Source organism: Gymnogyps californianus, chromosome Z, assembly GCF_018139145.2.
Source record: "Gymnogyps californianus isolate 813 chromosome Z, ASM1813914v2, whole genome shotgun sequence".
Taxonomy (NCBI): Eukaryota; Metazoa; Chordata; class Aves; order Accipitriformes; family Cathartidae; genus Gymnogyps; species Gymnogyps californianus.
In genome coordinates, this window is record NC_059500.1 from 15316163 (window position 1) to 15337908 (window position 21746).

The window sequence follows — 21746 nt, forward strand, 5'->3', positions numbered from 1 at the left end:
CTGAGCAAACAGAAAGCTTGTTCCCTGGAGGAACAATTCCATGGAGGAAATACAAGAAAAAGTTCGCATACAGATTTACCTTCTTTTATGCACTGGGGAGGCATAATCCGCTGGTAGATATCCCAAGACTTAAACTTACTCAAAGCCAGAGATTAGAAAAAATAAATATGTAGCTTCTGGCCTAATACAGTTAAGATATGAAAGGCAAAACAGGTACAAAATCAATGAATGAAAAACATATACTTCAAGGATTTATTTCAGAGTTTAGTAGATACCGCAAGAGCTTCCAGATAAGGAGCAGGAGGAGCCTGACTCATGTCTTTAATGTAAGTAAGAGTAAGAATAGCTCTCTTGCAAACACTGAAGTGAAAAAGAATTTGCTGAGCTTTTCTCAGACTTGCCACAAAAAAATTATTCTCTGAAAAGCAATAAATTTAGAATTTTAAAGCTTAGGATTTTTTTTGCCAGAGCCATAAGTAAACATACAAGACTGAGAAGAAAAGGAGACGCATATTCTGTTCACAGGAATAGCTGTTTTTCCTTTGACTTTGGAGAAGCTACCTGAGTCCATAGCAACTATGAATCTACAGCATATTTTTCAACTATCTTATGTTCTTATTTACGGTCTGAGTTTGATTCATTCACTGGTCCCCACTGTGGAAGCAAGGAGCGGATGTGAAGGGACAGTGTAGCCTCAGGGCACCACGGTGGACTTCAGACAGATGGGGACGTAACTTCTCAAGCTGTACCCTAACACCTGCTTCGCTTTCCAGTAGAGCTGGAATAATTGGCCAGTCAGGAATTCAAGAGAACTGACATTACAATGAACAAAAAGCCAGCACTGTTCTTAGATCCCCAAAGCTGCCTATAAAATGTTATTGTTATTAAAATATTTTCTATACCCACCGTAACACATTACAACTGACATGAGAAGAAAGTGATCTCAGATAACACAAAGACAAAATACCACAATCACCAGGTGTAATAGCACCTGTAATGGCACCATTTTGAAGAACAATTGTGTAGAATGACATTATATTTCCCTCTAATGTTGACTTTCCTCTTCAGACAATATATACCTTCTGCATGTTAAGTATGAATAGAGGAGCTACTGAGAAAAATAAAGGTAGGGGCCATGAATTGTTAATACCTGCTTTTGTTCACCTGCCAGGAAGAAATCTAATCTCTACAAGTTTGAGAAAGGCCCTGGGAGTTAGTAAAGGCTAGTCCAGCACATACTTTTTAGAAAAAAAAAAATACATATGTATTCCTTTGCTTCTGTATGAAGTCTGTACAATAAGAGGAATAAGGTTCTTTGCATACTTATTAGTTTTCTTCAACAAAAGTGTAATTTTCAGTGGGAATCTAAGCTGATTAAAGAGAAATACATTTGGTTACTACTACCCCAAGCAAAACAAACATGACATCATTAACAGTTACACTTTACCTATGAAGATTGCATTTTTATGGTTGCACCAAAAGTAATGATTGCACTGACAGTGTTCTCCAGTGTGAGAAAAAACACTTAAACTGCACTGTCTTAATATTTCTGAAACCTCAGTTTTAGAATTGCTTCTCAGTCAGGAAAAATTCCCAGTATCATCTATGAGCTTTAGGGCACATATTGCAAAAAAGAATTTTAAAACAATAAAAAAGTTACAAAAGCAGTTGATAGTATTGTATTGGTTTTGTGTGGCAAGGTTTTGGTAGCAGGGGGGCTACAGGGGTGGCTTCTGTGAGAAGCTGCCAGAAGCTTCCCCTATGTCCGATAAAGTTAATGCCAGCGGGTTCCAGGATGGACCCGCCGCTGGTCAAGGCCGAGCCCATCAGCAACAGTGGTAGCGCCTCTGGGATAACATATTTAAGAAAGGGAAAAGAAGTTACAGGGGAGCAGCAGTTGCATCGAGAGAGATGAGTGAGAATATGCCAGAGGAACAACTCTGCAGACACCAAGGTCAGTGAAGAAGGAGGGGGAGGAGGTGCTCCAGGCGCCGGAGCAGAGATTCCCCTGCAGCCCCTGGGGAAGACCATGGCGAGGCAGGCTGTCCCCCTGCAGCCCATGGAGGTCCACAGTGGAGCAGATATCTACCTGCAGCCCGTGGAGGACCCCACGCCGGAGCAGGTGGATGCCCAAAGGAGGCTGGGACCCTATGGGAAGCCCACGCTGGAGCAGGCTCCTGGCAGAACCTGTGGACCCGTGGCCCCGTGGCCCCGTGGAGAGAGGAGCCCAGGCTGGAGCAGGTTTGCTGGCAGGACTTGTGACCCCGTGGGGGACCCACGCTGGAGCAGTCTGTTCCTGAAGGACTGCACCCCGTGGATGGGACCCACGCTGGAGCAGTTTGTGAAGAACTGTAGCCCGTGGGAAGGACTCATGTTGGAGAAGTTCGTGAAGGACTGTCTCCCGTGGGAGGGACCCCACGCTGGAACAGGGGAAGAGTGTGAGGAGTCCTCCCCCTGAGGAGGAAGGAGCGGCAGAAACAACGTGTGATGAACTGACCCAAACCCCCATTCCCCATCCCCCTGCCCCGCTCGGGGGAGGAGGAGGTGGAGAAAATCAGGAGTAAAGTTAAGCCTGGGAAGAAGGGAGGGGTGGGGGGAAGGTGTTTTAAGATTTGGTTTTATTTCTCATTATCCTGCTCTGATTTGACTAGTAATAAATTAAACTAATTTTTCGCCAAGTCGAGTCTGTTTTGCCCATGACAGTAATTGCTGAGTGATCTCCCTGTCCTTATCTCCACCCACGAGCCTTTTGTTTTATTTTCTCTCCCCTGTCCAGTTTTGAGGAGGGGAGTGATAGAGCAGCTTTGGTGGGCACCTGGCATCCAGCCAGGGTCAACCCACCACAAGTATATAAGTTTGAAGACAAGCATTTGTGTTCCTATAACAGTTAGTGATCAAAACATGATTGAATTCACAGGTACAGCATAAAAATGATAGCTCAGTTCCTGAAAGACCAGACGGTGCACTAGAAATGTTGGCATGCTAGGATACAAAAAAACCCAGCCTAGTGGATCCAGTCTAGTGGATCCATACAGTCTGTTCAGTTTAGGCTTCCTCCTTCCTTTTCTTCTGGAAAAAAAAGCAAAGTCATGGACTAGATGATATTCGGGTACTTAAACTTTCAGATCCTCTTCAGTACAACTGTTCTGGAAATGTTTGGCAAAATTTTCTTAGAAAATGCAGATACAAAATGCAGTTTGCTCAAGCAAATTTTTCCTAGAAATATGAGATTTTGATTAAATGTCTGTGAGGATGGAATTTGTGAGAGCAAGTAGCCATTCGCTTGCTACATGAGACACATCAACACAATCCAAGAGAAGAAAATAGCACCTGCATGTCCTTTGTTGAAGGAGAGCACTCTAGTCTCTTAGTCTTTGAATCTCCTTGGTTAAGCGTCAGCAGAGATTCAGAAAGGAAAATTAAAAAAACAAATGTTGGAAGTTTTTTATATTCTTCTAGTGTAAAGCTGGGAAAAAGTCTCTTTGGGATGGGAATGTGTAGATCTGTTTGCAAGAAGTTCTGTCCTCCCAACCAACTCTCTTCAGGAGAAGGAAGTGAAGTATAAAATTACCAAGCATAAAAACAAAAATTAAGCTTGCCCCTTTTCCGCTGAACATGTTCTTATCCCACTGATCTATTTTTCCTGATTTCATATGAGCCCCAATTTCCTGTCCCTTTTTCTGCTCTGCCCACTAGTCTCTCTTGTCACTTACCAGAGGAGTAAGGACAGTATAACTCAGCTTTGTGTCTCATGCTTTCTCCAGAAGTAAAAAGACTCATAGCTTTACCATCTGATCTCTCAGTCCCCTATGAGTCTAGATTTGTCATTATGGGAGACAGTAGAGAGAGGAGATTTTAGCATTTGTTTTCAGCCTTCACAGGTCTCAACACAATCCATAAATAATAGATAAATTAATTAATATTGGTGAAGGATTCAGATAGTGAGGTGATAAATGCTTGCAGAAAAGCTCATTCATCAGGATGTATTCAGAGCCATTAATCCAGCTTTGGCGAGCAAAGTCTGCCTTGAAAGACAAACAGGAAATAACACACATTTCCACTGGGGTACAATAGATAAGGAGACAAAACCCCATATTTGCCTACTGAAATAAAGTTAAATTTGTTTATGCTCTAAGCTCATCTAAAAAGAAATTCGGTCAAGTACTGAAAATTACTCTATTTTTTATTATTATATTTTTAATATATTTGGTACAAAAATTGTAATCTTATCACCACCAGAATTATGAGGGTTAAAAAAAAATGGAGTGAGGTGTGCTTCCAGTAGAATATTTTCAGCAATTTCTAGTTAGCTGATAATGTACCATTTTAGTTATTAGATAGAATGCTGGTCAGATTCATTGCACTTAAGGTCTCAGGATAGCATAATTCATTCTGGGGATGCAGAAAATATGTAAAATACAATTGAAAGATTTATAGTGAAATTTTCTCCACACTCTCAACTGCTGACTTTACAGTGAAATTTCTGAAACGTCTTTGGAATCTGGGGAGAAAGCAGTTACTTTTGAAATATGTGGTCAAGATGCAATTAGGAGGCAAAGATTAACCACCTATAGAAGCTATAAATCAGCACATGGACTTATATTTCTGAAGAAAGAACAGTCTGGGCATAATTAATGACCAAGTGAGTAATATGCCAAAAATGATTACAGGTCTAGATTTAGAACTTCGTGAGTTTTGTATTCTTCTATGTTACGCTATGCTTCTTCTAGCTCTATTTTTTTAAGTATAAAAGATTTCAGTTACAGCTGGTATAAGAGAAATTGTTATACAACAATATAAATGTATTTATATGTGCTATTAGAGTATTAATATGACTACTCAGAGAAGTGTAGATTGTGACACAAAGTTATGCTTAAAGCATTAAGATCTGACTTAAAACATCAACAGACAAGGAAATTTCTGAATAAAACCAGCCTAATTTTATAGAACTACAGCATGCCCTCAGTTTTACCTAAGGTGGCAAAAGTTATAAGAACTCAAATCAGGGAAGGGTTATTTGAGTGCTTTAACCAGACAAAATGATCTTTGCCTTATCAACACAGGAAACAAACCCACGTAAAAAGGTAGAGAACTGGATAATGACCAATCCACATTTTTTCACGGAGAACCTTGTAGTAATACATGAAAAGTTAAAGAAATACGAAACTAATAACTCTACCTGACTATGTATGACTTAGCAAAACAGGAGTGCATCTTGATATGAGGTACTACAGAAGGATTTATCTTGTATAGGCTTGCCTCACAGACCGTAATTTAGTATTAAGTAACACTACACTTTCTAAGTATCTCCACAGAGTACAGCCAAACAACTGTAAAATGCTTCTCGAAAAGGTAGTGATCTGGGAGTGTAAGTGGAAATGGTGATTCCAACCTCACATTTTACTTTTTTCCCAGGCAAAACAACACAGAATAAAGCATTCTTAAAGAACAACTGCTTTCCAATTCTATGTACTGTTAGTTATTGATCTCCTTCAAAGTAAACTGTGAGCTAGTTTGCTCCCAAAAGTTTGTCTCTTTTCCTAAAAAGGGAATTCCGAACTACTGAAACACAGAAACCCAGAATCAGGAAAAAATCCCAGCTGAGTACAGGATGAACATTTTGGGAAATACAGGGACAGTTCCCAAGAAGTATCTGTCTGGACCCTATCCAAGGAAAATGAGGTTTTAAGATGCCTTTCTTCGTGGTTTATAGAGATGCAAGCATATTGGGAGTTTGTATCTTGCCAGCAGATTGGTGAGAGGCACTTTCTCCTCCTCCCATCTTCCCAGTCCCTTCTCAAAATGTGGTTTTATGAACAGAATCTGATTCTAGACACTCATTTAGTCCTGGGAAGAAGTCACCAGTGAACATGAAGGAGCAGCCTGACAAAGACTGGCCCTTGATAGAAAGGTGCAACAGACTTGAAATCCCTGTTCGCTTCAGAGTTCATCAACATGGAGAATGAAGAAAGGTACCTGCTGTTCACAAGCAAGACATATTTTCTAAGGGACGATGATAAAACAGAACGTGCTTGAACACACAATCATCAAATTAGGAAGCCGGAAATGACCATTGGCAAGTGTTTGTTAGGGGCTTTCCACTTCATGTTCAGGGGAAGAAGACTGAGCTGCCCATTTCAGGATTTATTTTTTTTTCTTTTCTATTCTCCTGGTGAAAATTGCAGTAGTCTAGGGAACCAGAGACGACTTCTTTTTTTAACTCAGAGTTATTCAGACCTGAGAAAGTGCACAGGGTAGGGGGGCAGAGGTGGGGAGGGAGAGCTGCCTGGGAGAAATGCAGTCCTGTGGAGAGGTCCTACGGCACAATCTGACAGGGATGAACACTGTGCATCTCTCGTTGTGCCTGGCATTTCACTGTTTGGTTCACATCTGTCATATAAAACTAAAAAATATTAGGTGATAGAAAGTAAAATCTCCCCACAAAACCAACCATTTGTCTTCATGAAAAAGCGAGCACAGTGAGGGACAGGGGTTAAAAACCTTTTCCAACCATCATGCCTTGTGCTTTCTTGTTGCTTATGTGGGCATTTCTCTGGCAAGCCCTCACTGGCTTCATTCACAGGTTACACTTTGTCTACATCTGGGTAAGTATCAGGGAAATGCGAGGATTTAAACATCATCATCCCCACGTCTGTCTTCCAAACTGAGTACTCCCCTTGACCCAGACTACTTCATCCCACCTCTCACATTCATTGCAACTGCTGTGTTTAATGCTTTTCATCTGCTGGAGTTGATTTTATGTTATTACAAGTCTAAGTTTCAGCTTTTTGGTTGAGGGAATTCTTTTTGTTTGTTTCTACTAGTAGTACTATTTTTTTGTTTCAAGGTAACCATGAGAACATCCTTCCTGGCAGCTTCGATGCTTGCAGTGAGAAATAGCTGCAACTCTCTGGGGCTCAAAGGGGTATTTCTTGGCCTATTCATCTCCCATGCGACTGCAGACTGTAAGGGAGAAGGGAAAGGAAAACCTGTACTGCAGGAGACGCTCCCCTCCTCCTCCTCTTTGCTTGTACATAATCCTTTCTGTGCTAATGTACAGTCCTGCTTTCACTGACTCGTTCAAGCTCCCAGAGCACTTGTATTTCTGCTAAATATAAAGATATGCCTTGTTTCTTACTGTCCTGGTTTCGGCTAGGACAGAGTTAATTTTCTTCCTAGTAGCTGGGATAGTGCTGTGTTTTGGGTTTAGTAGGAAAATAATGTTGATAACACACCGATGTTTTTAGTTGTTGCTAAGTAGTGTTTATACTAAGTCAAGGATTTTTCAGCTTCTCATGCCCAGCCAGCAAGAAGGCTGGAGGGGCACAAGAAGCTGGGAGGCGACACAGCCAGGACAGCTGACCCAAACTGGCCAAAGAGCTATTCCATACCATATGGCATCATGCCCAGTATATAAACTGGGGGAGCTGGCTGGGAGGGGGGATCGCGGCTCAGGAACTAAAACTGAACATCGGTCAACGAGTGGTGAGCAATTGCATTGTGCACCACTTGCTTTGTATAGTTTAATTCTTTTAGTATTACTATTGTCATATTATTATTATCATTATCATTGTTTTTCATTCCTTTCTGTCCTATTAAACTGTCTTTATCTCAACTCACAAGGGTTTTTTTTCCTGATTCTCTCCCCCATCCCAGGGGTGGGGGGAGAGTGAGCGAGCAGCTGCGTGGTGCTTAGCTGCCGGCTGGGGTTAAACCACGACACTTACTTAGCATTTTTATCCACAGTGTGACAATAGGAAGGCTTTTTTGTCTGTGGAACTGACTCCCCTTTTTCCCTCAGTGCTCAAGTCCATGGGGCCGCCCAAGCACAAGGAGAAGGGGACAGCCCTTTGCATTATGCCATTCTGCTCTTTGCCTCAAAGGGCTTTAGCTCAAGTTTCAGACTCTGTCAAGTGGGCACTGTCTGGTTTTCTGTCATTACAGTCTGACATGCCAGGCTCTTACATCCCAGGAATGCCTCCTGGACATTGCTGCAAAGTGCCCTCAGATAAAAGAATAAGTTCCGACTTCTCACACCTCCACCTGGGTCCTTCTTAGCCAGGGTGACACAGGTTTCAGTCCACCTAGAGACTGCTGACTGGTTTCACAATTTCTGCATTTCTAGGGCCTGAAGCTGGTGCAAAAGTTGCAGAGAGAGAATTTACTAAATGTGAATTTATTAAATATCTACATGTCCTGGTTTCAGCTGGGATAGAGTTAATTTTCTTCTTAGTAGCTGGTACAGTGCTGTGTCTTGGATTTAGTGTGAGAATAATGTTGATAACACGCTGATGTTTTAGTTGTTGCTAAGTAGCACTTATCTTAAGCCAAGGACTTTTCAGTTCCCCATGCTCTGCCAGCAAGCAGGTGTGCAAGAAGCTGGGAGGGAGCAGAGCCGGGGCAGCTGACCTGAACTAGCCAAAGGGCTATTCCATACCATAGAATGTCATGCCCAGTATATAAACAGGGGGCAGTTGGCCAGGAGTGGCAGATAGCTGCTCAGGCATTGGTCAGTGGGTGGTGAGCAATTGCATTGTGCATCACAGGTTTTTTTTTCCCTTGAGTTTGTGGTTTTTTTCCCCTCTTCCTTTTTTTTGTTATATTTCTGTTCATTATAATGATTATTATTATTATTATATTTCATTATTATTATTGTTAGTATTATATTTTACTTTAGTTATTAAACCATTCTTATCTCAACCCACGAGTTTTACCTTGTTTCCCGATTCTCCTCTCCATCCCACTGGGAGTGGGTGGGAGTGAGGGAGTAGCTGCGTGGTGCTTAGTTGCTGGCTGGGGTTAAACCACAACACTACAGTTGCCCACAGCTAATCAAAAATAAGTCCACTGATTTAATGGGAAAAATATCTTTGCATGAAATTAATTAGTTTGTAAAAAAAAAAAAACAACAAAAATCACCTGGCTAGTTCTACTGTAATCATGGAAATAATAATAATTATAATTATATAAATAAAAATGTTCAAAATGGAGAGTAATTTGTGAAAGATGAAACCTAGTACAAAGGTAGAGCTAAAAAAAATGAATATAAGTAGTAAGGTTCTCTACCTAAAATATATGAAGATTGAAGACTATAAAGAGTTAACTGATGCTATGAAATTTCAGAAGGGCTTTGGAGAAGATGCTTCATGAAGGAGAAAATTAATAGCTCATGTGTGATCCATTGCCTTTAATAATGTCCAGGGTCAAAAAGCAGCCAAATACCTGCAGTGAAGCAGAGAGCTCTGGCTCAGATTTACCTCAGACTTAAGATAAGGCTTAAACATTTATCTAAAGGTTTTAGGAGCGTATGCTCCATTTTTCCAAAACCAGCTCCAGCTTTTGGCAGTTTGTATTTCAGTGGCCGCACTTAGACAAAGGGACAGGAACACGCTGCTTGAAGCAGTGCCATTCCTGACCCTGAGCCAAACCCAGGGTACATGCCTTTTCTGTACCAGAATGTGACCTGGCCAAGAACCATCATCCCTTGCCTGCCAGACTTTCTTGAAAAAGAAAACTCAAGTGCACAAGGAGGGAGGAAGACATAATATTCCTCAGCTGGATCCCAGGTCTGGGCAGCTGGAAACAAGCACTAATGACATATCATAAAGTACATCTGCCCCATTGTGTAAATTCAAAAGCAATGGTGGACTAAAGTCTCCCCAGTGGCAAGAGTCTAGACAGTAAAACCTATTTAAATATTTAAATACATTTGAGAATGATACTCTAATTTAATTTTGAAAACAACACTTTGCTACCCAACAATGTGCAAACACCAAAAAACAAATTTATAGTCAAAGCCCTTTTCTTTTTGCACACTTTTGTGTGCATGTTAAAAAAAAAGCTAGAAACTACTCTGTCATCTCCCCTTCATGTCAACTGAGCCCCTTCTCTATTCCAACCCTTTATTCTCACAGTATGTTTTAGGGAATCAGTAACTCTGCTTCCTCAGCCCTTCTTTCTAATTTATTTAGAATTGACCAATGAGTTTAAAACATTATCGGCCAGAGGCATATATATATACGCATTCTTTTATGAACATATATGCTGAGTGATCACATAAATTTAATAACTTTAGGAAATGAATCAACATTTTTTTTCAAATAAACTGTGAAGATTCCAGCTGCCTATGCACTGTGTGGTTTCTCCATACCATATTTGATCACATGAATTTTAATTAATTTTAAATTTAAATGAATCTCTGGCACCTTGAGAATTGGGGGGGTTGTCTATTTAAAAGGAGACAGATGGTCAGTTTTTATCTAGCGGTTACATTCCTCTTCTCCTTTAACCTGCAAAGCTCACTTTTAAGTGAGAGGGTGGGCAGATCCCATTCCTTATTTTAGCTCCTGTTCCTCTTATGTTCTTGACAGAGGAATAGAAATCAGCATATATGGAGGAACAGGTGCAAGATGCTGCTGCGGAAAATGGCTGCTTATCTGTTGCTGCAAGCAGATTCTATTATTTGATTAAAAAGAAACTGGTTATTCTTCATCCCCATGACTGACTGTTCTCTACAGACATCTTTTTGGCCAGACTTGGTAAAAACAGGGAGGGAACAGAATGCACTCTGATTGTGGAAACAAGGCTGGGAAACATTTACAAATGCTGCTGCTCTTTTTTTGTCATAGAATATCTTTGCATTTCTTATTCCACAGTTTGGTCGCTGAATCTGCTTACACTTACATCCCTTAATCACAAACACTTATGCACAAGGCTGGGGGGGATGGCGAAGAAGCTGGGGGCGGGGGGTTGCTTTAATCTGGGTATTTCTTAGGCATTGCATCTGAGCAAGTAGAGGGATAATACCTTGATTTGCTAGCGATCAATCACGCTCCAGGCAGCCAGCACACAAATCAGAACTGATAATGTCCTTTCATGGCATATTGTTCTCTGCGGCAAAATAGAACTCATTTTTAAATTCTCCTCTTCTTTTCATCCATCAGAGACAAAATCAGGAGCTCAGGAAAGAGCATAGCCCAAGTAATTCTTAGAGCTGAGCAGACATCAATACTTATAGACCTACTCAGGGTTTACAAACACTGCGCAGTAGGGCGTCTCAAAACAGGATTGGCTAAGGATCGAAACAGATTATAAGACATAATTGGTCAGGAACACCGATGTTTCTGGCAATATGGAATTACTCACAACACTGATCATTGTGTACACCAAAGGGTGCATAGGGCAGCTTTGGAATTAAAGAGAGACAAAAACATATTGTCAGGAAACAGCATGGATAACAGCCTCCTCTTACCATGTCACATGCACTCGCTGGATAGTTATTCTGGGCAGAAGCGCACGTCTGTGCACATGGGTTTTTTGTTGCATGGGCTTTGCACACCTTCCTGCATCAGATCTCTCTCATCCTGGTGAGACCCAGGCAGCCGTTACCAAAGCCAGCCCAGACTCTTGTGTCCAGCCTAAACATCCAGGCAGGAAGGACTGTGAAGCGGCTTTCAAAATGGAAAGTCCTGCCTCACCAAAGTCTCTACTTTTAGGCAAAGTAAGCCCCACACTAGCAAACCTCTGTGACCAGGAGGATGCTGGTCTAGTGTATCTTTTCATGTCTGGCCAGGCTTTTAATTATATCTTTTCCCAACTGAGTTCACAAGACAATGCAGGAATAAAGAGGACAAAATGTCCATCCTCTCCTGAAATTCTTTCCTTGCAGTGAGAGGGGTCATTGTGAGAAGCAAATACAGAAACACATTAAGCAAAATACCATGGAATTAAGTTTATCTGAAGAAAGTTGATATGAATGCACATCAAGGATTAAATGCAGAAAAAAATGATAACACTTTAGTTGCCAGAAAAGATATGGACTAACATCAGCATTCATGTCCCAAACCTACTGCTTCTAGAAAACCTCCCTTGGCAGTTCTCTTTATGCAATAGTTAATGATGGTCTATACTCAGTCCTAGTATCACAGTGGTATATTACCAAACTCACACAAGTGAGCAAAAGTGTACACAGCTCATCTCCTCAAGGCTTGTGGTTAACCAGGGATGTATGCAGTGGTGGAACACTACATTGCCCATACTCACGTCTCTCCCATTTTTTTGAGTTTTTTGACCTCATCTTATCTTTGAATGTCAGCATAAACTAAGCCCAAACCTACTTTATAGTAAGAGTCCTAGGATTTGGTGCCTTCTTTGGACTTGCATGTCACACATTAAAATGAAGAGCCAAGAAGGAAGTAAGGAACACAAGCTCATTTTCAGCCTTGTGCTTGGATGCATCTTCAGGTAGTGAGAACTGAAGACTGAGGGTGATAGTACATAGTCAGATTAGGCTTATTTAAAATGTGAGTAATCATTGTATGGATTGTGTTTTTATGTCTAGAAGCTCTTTTGTTTAAGGGTCATAACACCATTTGACTAATAGAAGATAGTCTATAATGTTAAAAGTAGCTACTGTAACTGAAGCGACAGTGTATTTTATTGGAACAGATGTTCTGCGAATGAGCAGGGAATAAGGAGAGCAGTCGTTGTTTTGATGCTGTTTAAAGGGCAAGAGTGATGCCAATCATAATTACCATCTGCTATAGTACATAAAGTATCCATATGCTCTTTAGATGGCCCCAAAGTTGATTTGAACTGCCATACTGAGATTTCTCATTCGAGGACAAGACAGCTCTACACATCCCCTTATTAGCTCCTGACTGACAAGAGCCCTGAGAGCAGTTAACGCTAATGTCTCAAAATCCTGGCTCAAGTAGTCACTGATTAAATTTAGAGTAGACCAACCTTTGCCGTTCTCCTTTCTTGGATCTTCTGCCATGATAGCATTTACCATCTGAAGTCTAAGCGTGCCAGGCGGCTGTTCAAAAACATAAACCCAATCTACAAATCCTCATTGCCATACTCTACAGGGCTTGTGACGTTTCTCATGGTTCTACAAATGCCTGTTAGAGCCCACACTCTTCTGGGCGTTGGCTCAGAAACCAACTGTGTAGTTAACCTTCCATCCCCCACCTTCCAACTGAAATGTGTTTCTTCTTTCAGCTGAGTGCATTTACAGCAATATTTCACATAGTAAAAAGAGAGACCTCTCACATCCATCCAACATACAGAGGGAAAAATATTTTTAACCTTGCATATCCATTGCCCTCTTTCTACTTTGTGGCTAGATTGTACATGAAGTTCATGAGTTTTCCAGCAAAATTTTATGTCAACGGAGTTAAAAAATGTTTGTCGTGAATCCAAAGAAATAAGTTCAAATTCATCTATAATACAAGACTAAAACACTGGCTTCACTCACTTCCTAGCTTAAATTTAAGATTTTTTTCACTTACACAGAAAATAATGAAACATATCAGCAGCTATATGGAAATATAGTGGTGATCCATTCATTCACATGTTTTTCCACAACAGTGCAAATAACAGATGTCTGAAAGGATGGTGCCATACCCAGTATAAAATAGCAGTGGTTCAAATGGCATTTTGTTGCTAAGCCCAGTCAGTGACAGGCTTATTGTCCAAAGGAGTTCAGCTTATATTTCCTCCCCTTTTTTTATTTCATCATACAAGTTTTCATCATCATGTCATTGTCGAGTTTTGGAATCCACCTGTGACTTACTTGACAGCAAAACCTATGGAAATTAGTTCCAGAGGTTAAGACATTTCACATAACCAGATTTAAACACACTATCACAGGTTAGCTTTGGGTATCTTGCTGTTGTGTTCATGAGAATGCATGGAATGGAAAAATTTTGGTATATAATCTCTTTTTTGCAATTTCTTCTTACAAGGCTGTATGTAAATTATGGGGTTTGCCCATTTCTGAGCTGTTTTGATTTGGACTCAACTCTTTAAACAACCATAGTTTAATGGCCCGCGTACAAGAATTTGGGTACTGTCTTCCTGCAATTATTTATCTTCACAGTGTCCAAAGCTGGAAAGGCTCCTTTGAGGTTACTCTGGCATAGACACATTTCTGTGTTTTTCAGGGACTGTCACTGAAGTAGATTGCCTTCTGGGCTGCCCCGGGGAAAGAAACATCTTCCTGGGTTTCTTTCTTTTCCTTTAGTCCTTTATAAGGGGCTATTACAGTCCCCCTTCTGTATTTTTTATGATTTACTTCCCGCTTGGGCATAAGGAGGACTATAATATGATGTTGGGGGACATTTCACTGGGAAATGGCTCCCTTTAAGTCAGGGATAAAAGACCATGCCAACAGGTAAACTATTTCTCTCAACATCTTCTATAAATAGCAGCAGAGCTACCACACGACCTTCCATGTTCTGCTCCAGTAGCAAAAGGCACATTACCAACACAACTCTTGTAACATGAACATGCAGAAAAATGTGTGTACTAATAGAGACTGTGAGGGAGGAAACCTTACAAATATAACAGTACTATAAACACAATTACTCTCCTTCAGGAAAGGATAAGAGAGAAAATTAATCTCAGGTGACAGATTGTTAGTCACGTTGCGTAATGCTGGAGGGCATTCAGCTACAATAGTGATCCAGTGATGAAACTGGAGAAGAACTATTGCAGATAGTGTGGTGTTGTATGCATGCTTTTAATTAAAAAAAAAGATAAAATAAAATCTTAAACTGAAAAGGAACAAGATCAGCTCCTATTACAACTCTTGCAGTGTGTGGCTCCTTTGTATGGTTGTTATACTTTGAGCACACTCTATTCTGTTTTATTTTATTTTGTTTTATTATTCTGTGAGTAATAAGCTGTACATTTAAGTGTGAGAGGTTTTACAGAAGCCTATTTCATTTTATGTTAACATAGATACCCATTATTAGGAAATTGCCCATTGCTAAGTTTTATCTGCAATATGGTTCACCAAAAGCTTAATTAACATTCTTTGCTCTGCTGAAATATTACATGATATTGTTCTTAATACTGAATGCACAGAATTCTATCTAAAGCAAAATTGTGAAATGCAAAGTTGGCTATAAAGACTAAAAGGTAGTAAGAATATATTCATGATTTACATTAACAATCATTATCATTCGAAAAAGCAGCATAAAGGCCGTAGGGAATTGTAGGGTTCATATAATTTCACTCTAATTATTCTAATTTACTGTAATTAAGACACTAAAAAAATCCAGTGAGAGAAAGCCGTAACATCCTTTCAATACCAGTAAGAGAACAACAGTCTTGCATTTATACAGTATTATTAACCAGAACACTGTGAGAGTGGGAAAAATGCACAGAAGACATGCTGATACTAAAAATTTTACTTATATATTTGTGTAGATGTTTATAAAGGAAGAATTTTTAAAATATATTTGTTTCCATACATTTTGTACTTTAATTTCTTTCAAGGTCACCACCTGCATTAAAATTAATGGGACAAAAGCCTGGATGAGATCTCAAGGGCCCTAACTGCATATACAGTCTGTCACCAGCAAGGGATATACAGCAAGCTGGTTCACCATTATTTTCACCTGTGCAATTGGGAGACTGTCCTGACGTCTGCTTCAGACTGTTAAGATCCATGAGTAAATCTGAAAATTCATTGACCAGCCATCTGTGGTGTACACACATTTTTTCTTGCAGGCTCCAGTTTTCTATAGGAAATCATATCAGTGTATGGCGTTGAGCCATCTTTTGCACACATGATGCATGATAGCTCAATACCAGCATAGCTCTTGTGTTTACTTGGTAACTAATTGCTTAAAACAGTGCTGACATGCTCTCAAAGCTATTGTTGATGCATAGTTAAAGCCTTAGCTGTTAGATGCAAACAGAAAGGGAGAAAAAAATATTACCTTTTTTTTAATTCACAAAGGACAGTGAAATACCTGACTCGGCTAGAACCACTTCACATTGACTGCCACCGTCATCTGAACTGCAGGACAGGTGCTTGATCTTCCTGCCTCATATCAACAACCCGGGAATTACAGGGGAGCTGCAAAAGGTCAGGAAACATCAGTTTCTTGTGTTCGGGGTTGAAGGTGTACGTGAGTGACTCAAGGAAGAGGGCAGGAAGGGAAGGTGCCAGGATCACACGTTCATCACTCAGATCTGCATGCTTCAAACTAGCTGCCTGAATTCTTCTGTCAAAAACAGCTTGTGCATTTCTGAGTCCCCTTCTATCAAGTCCCTTCTGCTACTGAACAAAATCCTTGGCAATTCCCCCCTGCCCTTGGCTTAAATTATTTCCAGCCCATTTGTCTCAGATGTTACCTAACAGGCAATATGAAATTCTATATGCTTCCAAACTACTTTATGATCTTTAGTTGAAAACCGCTAAGTGCAAAATATTATTGAATATAGTAAAGAAATTAATATGTGAAACAGGGCTGAAAAAAAACCTTTCATATATAGAATATGATAAGGAAAAGAGAATGTCATTTTCTTGACAGGCCATGATTCCTTTTTTATGTATAATCACTGGTTTAGACATAAAGTTTCACTTTTATGAATGTCAGAGAATGACAGGACAAGAGGAAAAGATCTTAAAGAACAGGTCAGAAAGAGCCAGCAATCCAAGGTCTTGGTAGCAGACTGGTGGGAAAAAATCCACTGAATTTAGAAAGTATCTCAGTACTTAGAAATGCTTCTGAAAATATCAAGTCTGGCATGATCCAAGGCTTAGATTATGAGAAATTTTTCATTCTGTGACCAGGACAATTTTCATTCTTTAAATGTTATCTGCAAGCACGGAACATGTCTGTATCTATAGCTGCATATATAGATACACAAATACAAATTTATGCTATACTTGTAGCACCGGGAAGTTGCTGATGTATTGGTAGGAGAGAAATCCAGCTTTAGCTGGTTGGGGACTGAAATCAACTGCTTCTGTAGGATTCAGGACATGTCGACCACAAGTAAGAGAAGATCTCAAGCTGTAAGTACTATGAGAGATTGGTTGTTTCTTGGACAGGCAGGTGAATGTCTCCAAATCAAAACTTTCCTTCCGTACAGAGTTTTCATTTATTTGTCTGTCCTGTTTACAACATAAGAACAGCCTGCAGTAAGCACAGTGGGAATCCTTATTTCAAGGGGGATATCAAAGCACTACAACAATGCAAATGAAGAAAAATATTACGGGCTTACTATGTTTTACAGGAGTTTCCAGTTTGCAATAAAAGTGTATGTACATAATAGCCTAGCATGCTTTGTGATGGTGGCATGCAGCAAGATGCAACCATGGTGGCATGCAGCAAGGATATTCACACAGTTGTAGGATGGCTTGGGAACTGCCAGTAAAGTCATCCAGCCCAGCCCTGTGAGGATGACTGGCAGAGATCTTCACCACAGAGCACAGCCTCCTAGTCCTGAAAGCAGCTACCTCATTCAGCACTTTTCTAAATCAGACCCATAGTAATTATCAGATCTCATGTGACCCTGGAAACCTTCTCATTTACGACAGTGAGGCTCGTAACTCTCAGGTCCCGATCTCTAGTAAATCTATTTTTTAGTCAGCTTCAAGGAAGATAAAACAATTAATAAGATGTTAAAGTACAGGCCACTAAGAGAAATAAGCATGCTAAGAGGTACTTAAATGGATTCATACCCTATAGTAATGCATATACACACCTGGCCAGATGTACCCTTCTTGAAGCATAAGTATGAGTAATAAATACATAGTAATTTAAGTCTAGACAACATTTCAGAAAACATTCCTACATAGTCCTGCTGCGGTCACTGTAAGCTTATGTGAAATTGCAGAAGACTGAATTGATGAAAAGTCTGCAAAATCACAGTTTGTTATTTACAATTTAAATTTGTATTTCAAGAATTTATATTTCCCATTATAAAGACCTTAGAAAGCAGAAAAAAATTGTCTGCAGATTTTTATTCCCCTTGAAGAAAAATCTAGTTCAGAGGTACTCTTTTCCATTCATCCAAAAAGTTATAAAATATTGCAATGCAAAGGATGGTATATTCAATTTCTTATTCAAATGCAATATCCTTCTCCTTCTTCTTACCTCACTTATCCTCTGTTCTCTTAGTCTTCCTACCCACACGCGTATGTTCCGTCAGCAACTACTTCAAGAGTACCAAATGTGCACATTCTCACACAAATTAGATTAAAATAAAGGCCACTGAGTTTCGAAAGTCCCTCCCATTCCTCTTGAAAAAAAAGTCTTGGAGGCTGAGCAAGATGAAATTCAGCAAAGGTGTGTTCAAACTAACATGCAAGGATGTCTTTGATACTATTACAGCCCACATCTGGACTTAAAGCCACCCAAAGCACACACTTGGTTCCCAACTGCCAGCATGCAGTAGGTTTGACATCAGGTGTTGTGTAGTTGATCTTCATCTGTCCAGCAAGACTAATACTTTGGCTTTATTGTACATGCATTGACTACATTATCCCACCTGTGATCTTGAATCTTGTCTGTTTGCCTTGAACTTGCTTGAGATATTTTACCCGTTTGAACTTGCTCAACATGATGTGCCTCTTGAATCATTTAAACCTGTCTTCTGGGACCCAGATTTTACTTGAACACTATGCAGGTAGAAAAATGTGTCCAAGAAGTTTGGTAGCTATCAGCAAGACAGAAAAAAAACTGCAAAAAGATAGTTAAGCAGGAAAGGAAAAGTAATATAATGAGAGGTCTATATCTTTTCTCTGATAGGGTTTATGCCCTGTAATTACAGGAAGATGCTTTCTCTCTCTCTGCTCTCTCCCCTTTTTAATACCAGGAAGCTCATATTTCACATGTGAAAGAAATGAGAAAGATTTAATTAAATAGCAATATATCTTAGAAGAAAATATACCCTGATGCACTGATGTTTTATCTTTAGTCAAGCCAAATAGACTTTTGAGGGGGAAATTGTTTACAAACTGTAATCCATCAAGCAATGTTTATAGGGTTTAGCACCACAGACCTGCATATAACAGCTCATCACAAAATAGCGAACACCACAAAGCATGCTTTGAAGAGTGAATAAGACACAAAAATAAGATGCAGCTCACCAAGTCTGTGACAATGCATTTTAAGAAGCTGAAGTCAATCTAAGTGAGATTGTTCAAATGTTTGGAAAAAGAACTGCATCTTTTTTACACATTCCAAATTATTTTTCTTCCTGTTACTTGTGCCTGCTGCATCTAGGGTCTGAGATTTTGGGGAGACAAGGAGAGGTTACTGCACGTTTCTCTTAATTTCAGTTTAAAACGGAAAGATTGGCTATTACTTTTCTTAAGGAAACTAGAATGGATTCACTCTTTATGCTAGAATTAAAAGTCCCAAATACAGATTTTTTGGTTGTTTCAGGCAGACCCTAGCTGAAAATAATATTTCGTGAGGGGCTGCCACAAAGCAACTACCCTAACCTTTTATTAGCCTCACATAAAGATAAGGTGAAGAATGGATATGTCTACAAACATGCATGCACTCAGAGAGAAAAAGGGAAATGATTACCAGGCACCTTCACAGAAAGTCATCTGTGGTAAAGACCGATAATCTGAAAAGCACCTCTGACCCTGGTGAGACCAAGGTCAGAATTTCCACCTGGTTACGGTGCCACCACAATGCTGCTAAACTCTGTACTAAACTGTGTGTCTTGCTTTGCTTCAGATTGGGGTCTTCAGTGGTGGTGTTAGCGTGCTGATTTCTGACTGCTGTCAAAACTTAACTGTGGAAGTTGATTTCTTCCTTAGCATTTTGCATATATAGATGTTGTGGTTTAACCCCAGTCAGCAGCTCAGCACCACGCAGCCACTTCCCCCTCCCCCCTCCCAGTGGGGTGGGGAGGAGGTAAAGGGAAAAAAAAGTAAAACTCGTGGGTTGAGATAAGAACAGTTTAATAACTAAAGTAAAATATAATACTAACAATAGTAATATTGAAATATAATAATAATAATAGTAATGAAAAGGAATATAACAAAAAAAGGAAGGGGGGGGAGAAAAAAACCAGTGATGCACAAGGCAATTGCTCACCACCCGCTGACCGGTGCCCAGTTAGTTCCCGAGCAGCGATCCGCCCTTCCCGGCCAACTCCCCCCGTTTGTGTACTGGGCATCATGTTCCACGGTATGGAATAGCCCTTTGGCTAGTTCGGGTCAGCTGTTCCGGCTGTGCTCCCTCCCAGCTTCTTGCACACCTGCTTGCTGGCAGAGCATGGGAAACTGAAAAGTCCTTGGCTTAAGATAAGCGCTACTTAGCAACAACTAAAACATCAGCGTGTTATCAACATCATTCTCACACTAAATCCAAAACACAGCACTGTACCAGTTACTAAGAAGAGAGTTAACTCTGTCCCAGCTGAAACCAGGACAATAGAACATGCAGTGCATTCCTTGTAATTCCATCTTAAAGTGAAAAAGCTTGTTACTCTTACACATATTACAATGCTAAATTTCTGAATGTTAAATTTCTGTTCTAACACATTTAATCAGATGAGGGTGAAAGGTTTGAATAAAAGTACTGAGTTAAAAATTTTCTGTCTGAAAATCAGAGATGCAAACTAGTTGAAATATTTGACAAACTCATGTTGAATTTATAATATTGCTTTGGAGAATTTCTAATTGACATCTTTTTTATGGTAGTCTTGGGTTTCTTTGGGGTAAGGGCTTTGTTTTTAACATTGAAATAATGTTTCATTTGTTGAGAAATTTAAAAAAGATATTAAAATGTTTTGTTTCAAGTTGCATAAACTGCAATGAAAAGTTAATTAAAAGCTATTCATTGAAAATTATTCTACAAAAATTTTTTTTGTTAAGAATGGAATCTGTAAATATCTGCACAGTTCTAAATTCTAATAAAAAATGTACTGCTTTGATACTAAAGGCTTACAAATGCACTTTTCAATATGTATGTGAAATACATTCTAGTTTATACTGAATTTTGTTATAACTTCGAGCAATTTGAACTAAGATTGATTATGGTAGGAGTTGTACAAATGCATAAGAGAGAATTCTTGAGACAAATTACTCAAGTTCTAACCAGCTCAGACAATGGAAATATTAATCTAGTTTTACAGGAGGGAAATCAGCACACAAGTTTAAATGATTTGACTGGAATGATAATAATTCAGTTCTTCGGTGACAAATACAACACTGTATTACCTTGGTCCACAGGAAGTTTTCTAGTCTTCTGCAATAGCTTTGTGAAACTCAGCATTTCATTTCAATGTCTTCAACAAAAATACGCACCTCAATAAAAGAAAATAGGCAGCTTAACTGCATGGAGAGGAAATATGCTTTATGATGTACTTTGCAGTTATCAGAGAAAGGGGGAAAACAGCATTAAAAAAGTACCAAGTGCTTTCTTACTGCCCAAAGCTTTTCATAGTCCTTTTTCTCCCATAGAGCTTTCGAAACTAAATTAAGCAAAACCAGAAACATTCCAGAAAGGTGGGTAATCCTTGAGTGCCTTCTTTCACAAAGAAAACTGCCAGTAATCTGCATAGGCAGTTTAATATAAAGGAGCACAATCAATGTTGGAAATTGGCTGAAAAGCACATACAGTATTGTTTCAAAGATTACTAAGGCACACAAAACTGTTGCAGGATCAAGTGAATCAGACTCACAGCGTAACGCAGAAGTCTGGAAGAGTTCAAGACTCTGCTGTGCTGTTTACCAGCCCTGCAACATTAACAGCCTTCAAAGCCACTGACTAAGAGGTCTCAGACCCAAGGCAGAAGCCTAGCACATTCATAGATCTCAGAGATTTCAGTGAAAAGCAAAAACATCCAAAATACTTAGCTCTCTTCTTTGTTGCTGCCCAAGTTGGCCAAAGGAGAACCCATCGTTGAAGGGGCTGGGCAAAGACAACTGGGACAGGCACAAAGCACTTGTTAACGTTATTGTTCAATTACTCTACAAT